At 35.9% G+C, this 5525-nt stretch overlaps 1 long non-coding RNA gene across 1 annotated transcript; it reads right to left on the bottom strand.

Annotated features, from left to right (window-relative positions):
• LOC110263610 lies at nucleotides 1-4805 on the bottom strand. Its single transcript, XR_002349463.1, has 3 exons — nucleotides 3826-4805; nucleotides 1244-1245; nucleotides 1-74 (listed from the first exon to the last, which is right to left on the bottom strand). It is a non-coding gene; the product is annotated as an uncharacterized LOC110263610 (long non-coding RNA).

The following is a 5525-nucleotide window of genomic DNA, read 5'->3' as shown; positions in this document are numbered from 1 at the left end:
CGGTGGATTTTTCATGTAGAATTTTGTTCTTCCAAAATTATGACAAATCGACCCTAGAAGAAAATCCAAACCAACTAGGGGTGTAATCGGTTTGGTTTGGTTCGGTTTTGGACTGAAAACTGATTCTGAAGCAACAGTCGAGACCGGCATTGCTAAGACATCTCTAGCTATTTGGGATAAGATAGGATACTTGCTAGAATTTGCCTTCCACTAATTTAATATGTCAAAAGTATTTTGATCACGAGGCTTCTCTAAACCATCCATCAAATATAAATCCACCTCATTCTTGTTGATGATCTCATGAAAATGCACCTCCTTGAAAAAATCACCAGCCATGTCGCCATCAGGTACTCCCACATTTGATGCACCATCCATTATTACTGAAGTAAAAGATCTACCCCCATTATTTGCATTCACATAGCATTCAAACATCTTGGAGAAGGTCTTTTTCACTTTTGCACCCAAAAAATCAGCATCATCCTTATCATATAGCTTTTCAAAGCTAAAGTTCACAAACTTCAACTTGTATCTAGGATCAAGAACCACAGCAACAAAAATTATCATATTGATATTTTTATGTTACCCCAGTACTTGTCATACTTAAGCTTCATCCTCTCAGCCATACTCCCAAGTAATGGATCTCGACTACTACAAGAAGCCTTGAACACTCGCAAGATCTTACAAAACTCATGAAAATATTGAGAAGAAGTCACAAGCAAACTACTAGACACACTCTTTGTAACACTATGAAAAATTTTTAAGAATTACATAAAGTGTTTTGCATTGTCCCAATCAAGATTCCTCGGAATACTACCTTGCATTAGAGCATATTCTATATCTCTCTCCCCTATCCTCTTGAACGCCTTTTAAAACTTCAAATCACTTTCAAGCATGGTGTATGTAGAGTTCCATCTAGTGGGAACATCGAGTTGAACAGTACACTTGTTTTGTATCCTAGCTTCCTTAATGAAATTTTTGAACCTATTCATGCGACTAGGGGAAGCACGCACATATCTAATGGCATTTCTTATCTTGCTAATAGATTCATGCATCTCTTTCAATCCGTCATTAACAACAAGATTAAGAATATGTGCACAACACCTAACATGCAAATGCTCTCCTTTCAAAGGATGTAAATTCCAATCCTCCATTCTAGTTCTTAGATAAGATATTGCAGTATCATTAGAACTAGCATTATCAACAGTAATTGTAAACACTCTAGATATCCCCTACTCGAAAAGACATCTCTCAATTTTTCTACCAATTGTTTCTCCTTTGTGGTTTTTAATAAGACAAAAATTGATAATCCTCTTTTGCAATTTCCAATCATAATCAATGTAATGAGCAGTGAGACACATATAATTCAGATTTTGCACAGAAGTTCAACAATCAGTAGTTAAACAAACAGATTGATTTGGTTGTTTGAACATAGTTTTCAACCTATTCTTCTCACTAGTATAAAGATTCCAACAATCCTTAGCAATAGTAATCCTTCCCGGAAGTGGAAATCTAGGTTGCACAATACTCATATAGAATCTGAATCCCTCCCCCTCAACAAACTTGAACGGTAGCTCATCAACAATTATCATCCTAGCAAGGACTTTTCTACACATTTCAGCATCAAAAGTAACTGCAGTAAATACCCCTTCACCCTCTTTTTTTTTCGTTGGAAGGTAATGATTGTTTGACTAGGGTCACCCGACTCCCTAGGAAATTTTTTACATTGATTCAACAAATGATAACGCATATTAGTTATACCATTTCTATGAGAGTCACATGCATATGATGCACCACACCAATTACATTTAGCCCTAGGATGTGATGGCTTGGACTTAGGATCCTTTGTAAAGTGTTCCCAAGTCCAAGATCTAGGTCTAGAAGGTTTTCTGTTATCTTCATTGGGATCATCCTTGCCATCCTCTTCATCAGTTTCCACAGTGCTTGGAGTTGGATTTGTAGGAGTTGCACCCACATTAGTTGAATCAATCTTCCTCTTCTTTGATCTAGGATGGGACATGGGTTTGGTAAGCACGCCGCTGTCCATTGAAAAACGTACCACAGACTCAACATTTTCACCCCCAACTTCAGGCGTCGGTTCATTGGGCTGTTTATTGCTTGTTGATTGCATATATACAAACATAACAATGAAAAATTAGCATTTTAACTCATCAACAGCACCAAAAGTATTGTTTTCAACAACAAATTTAGCATTCAAACTTGTGAAAAAATATCGTTTCCAACATTTAAGCCACAACAACAAATTGTGAAACATATTAATTATATGTAGTCATATAAAATCACGTGAAACATATATATGCAGCCAAATTAAGCCACAACAACAAATTCTGAAACATATATATGCAGCCAAATTAATCCACAACAACAAATTGTGAAACTTAAGCATTATAAGTCACGTGAAAACAAAGAAAAGGCAGACATATATATGCAACCATATAAAATCATATAAAATAAAGGCACACATATAAAATCACATGGTCCATGTGAAAACAAAGAAAAGGCACTCTGAGTTTCAAAGAAAAATACAATTACTTCTTGAGTTTGAGTTGGCTTATATATATATATCATAATCTGGGAAAAAATCTGTTTTCTGTGTTTTACTAGAAGCAAGTAGATATTTTCTTTCGATTCAGATTTTACGGTTTGTATTGGATATGCCCCTTTTTTTCCTTTTAAATTTTCAAAAGCTTATCCTAGCATAATATGGGAAAAATCTATTTTCTGTGTTTTACTAGAAGCAAATAGACACCATGTCAGCAAACAAATTAACCAAATAATTAAAGCTATTTAGTAGAAACTAAGAAAGATTGTTAACTTTTTATTGGATAAAACAAAGACCAGGGTTTGGTAAACAAGATAAAAAGAATAGATAGTAACCCACATTTTAGATCACCATACATTGTTATCATCACTCACCGAGTACAGATTTCAGTAAAAGCAACAACAATAAAAATTCTGTAGAAAAAATTTCAATCAAACTCATCTTTGTAATTAAGCACAAACTAGCAACAACAATCAGAGACAATATTTTAATCAAACTTGTCTTTCTAATTACGCGTAAACCAGTAACAACCCTCAGAGACAAAAATTAAAAATCAAACTCATCTTCTTAATTAAGAAGAGACCACCAACAACAATCAGGGACAAATTAAATTTGATATACTATGGCAATATAATGATTTCTGAATTTAACTAATATATGTGCCTTTGATTAATTATAAAAATTTGAACATCAAATTCTAACCTCCGAAGAAGACATTGTTCAGGTGCTTTTTGCAGGAGAGGGCTCGACGACTAGAGTGCTACTCGGTGACTGGATTGCTGCTCTGCTTAAGGTTTCTTGCCACGACTTAGGGTTTATTCCGACGGCTTATGACTGGACAACGGCGTGGACTCAGGACTACACGAGGACGCGAACTGGACGATGCTGCTGGCTACACGATAAGTGAGCTGTGGCTTGTGGGTGAGTGGATGTCTTTGTGAGGGAGTGAGGGTGAGTGGGTGGCTGCGCCAGTGAAAGGAAAAGAAAGTGAGGGTATTCAGCAGATCTAGGGTTTTATTCCTAGGTTAAATTAGTAAGGGTAAATCAGTAAAAAGAATCACTATGCAGCATCTTTTTTAGTTCGGTTCGGTTCGGTTTTTATCAAACCAATCGAAAACTGAACTGAACCGATCGGTTTAATTCAAAAAATAAAAAAACCGATTTTTCGATTTTTTATTCGGTTGTTGTAATTTTTGGTTCAATTTTGCGGTATTTTTTGGTCCGATTCGGTAACTTACACCCCTAAAACCAACAACGTAAAGAACAAAATCCCAACAGAATACATAAATATTGGATCAATCCCATTAGGTCCAGCCATAGCAGGCAATTCCTAAATCAGAGCTTGAGCATCATTCCTAGCAAAACAAATGTGCCTAGAACTCTGCAAAGCCCAAGCAATATCACAACTTTATTACTAACCTCAAGATCATAGCCATGTACCCCAAATCCTGCTTGTTCGATACTTGAGGTTTCAATGTGTTTAAGATCAATGTCGTTCCAATAGAAGGCGGTACGGTGAGAAAGGCGCAGAACTCGTTGGTCTTGCTGTTGTTAAAGAAGGTTTGCGGACTGTGATGAAAAGTCCGTAAACCGTGAAGAACCTCAGGCTCGTGATGAAAAGCCTATAGATATGATTATAGTTATGGGCTGTGTCCTTCCCTACTTTGTTCGTCATACGATCCTTCTAAGAGAAAGGGACTTTGGGTGGAATTGAGCCCGTACACGGAACTCAACGAATCCCACGGCATTGGCAATGAGGACGGAGAGACCGAAAGGGGAGGCACGGCGTGGCGACCTGCTCACGCGCTTCTCTCAGTTGAATCCGCCACAAGAGGTTCGGAGGAATTGAAAGAGTTGCCGTCGATTTCTCTGGTTAATGTACAACTAACGATTTTATTGGTTTTTGTTTCCTAGACATGGAAGGTGCGTGATCCATCAAATTTAGTTAAAGCATTTTTACAAACACTCTAGTTACATATTTTTATTGGTCTTGTTGAAAAGGGAGAGGGTCTTGATGGAGGATTTGCAAACCTCCCAGAAACGAATGTAGTCACCAGAGGTGGCAGAGAAGGGACGAAAGGGTGGAGGGGTGGATCATAAACTTTGTGGAAATAGTTATTTTATCGTTTTGAGATTTTGTTATTGTTGAATAACATAAGTTTTGCTCTTTACATTGTCGTTTTGAGATTTCTGCAAGAATCAATTTGTCTTAATTTTAGAAGATTCACTGACACATCAACTTTTACGTTTTTTTTTTAACCGATTATAAAGGATACAAAGATCTTTTTTTTTTTGGGTAGGTAAAGACCGTTTGGGTAATTTCTAATTATTGAAAAGCGTTTAATCCTTTGTGTAAAAGATTAAGGATCAAAATGGACATTTACTCTAAAAAACAAAATATGAATAGAAAAAAATTATTTTTATGTGCACTTAATTTAACTTTTTTTTTTTGTTGCTCTTCAAATACTTACAAGAAAATTAAAAACTCTTGTTATCAATTATATATGACTTATTAGCCTTCCAGTGAGCTTTGATCCAACATGTGCCAACTATAATTGTCATTTCAACTGAAGATATTCAACAAATACACCATCATTGGGTGCAGTATGATTGGCTTTGACCACTTTTTCTTTAAACGAACACATCACCTTTGACTCCCTCACTTGCCTTTGTTTATTTGATTTTTTTATGTGACTTCTGATTCTGTAACAATCAACTTAGTGGAATGCCTTTTAATGAAATTTTGTACCCGTGACATGAATTGAGAGACCCTTTTCACTAAGATTACTTTCTGCTAGTTACCATCCTCTCACGCATATTGGCTACAACTAGTAACTGACAGACATGATCTATTTTAATTTTTACCCTAAATTTGCTCTAATTTGGCCTGATTTATTTAATAAATAAATAAAACTAAAACTTGTTTTTCCAAGAAAAATAAGTTAAAATAACTAATTGCCGGCCG

The sequence above is a fragment of the Arachis ipaensis genome, chromosome B06 (assembly GCF_000816755.2).
Source record: "Arachis ipaensis cultivar K30076 chromosome B06, Araip1.1, whole genome shotgun sequence".
NCBI classification, from domain to species: Eukaryota; Viridiplantae; Streptophyta; class Magnoliopsida; order Fabales; family Fabaceae; genus Arachis; species Arachis ipaensis.
The sequence above is the reverse complement of the archived record's forward strand: the minus strand, read 5'-3'. Positions and strand labels throughout refer to the sequence as shown.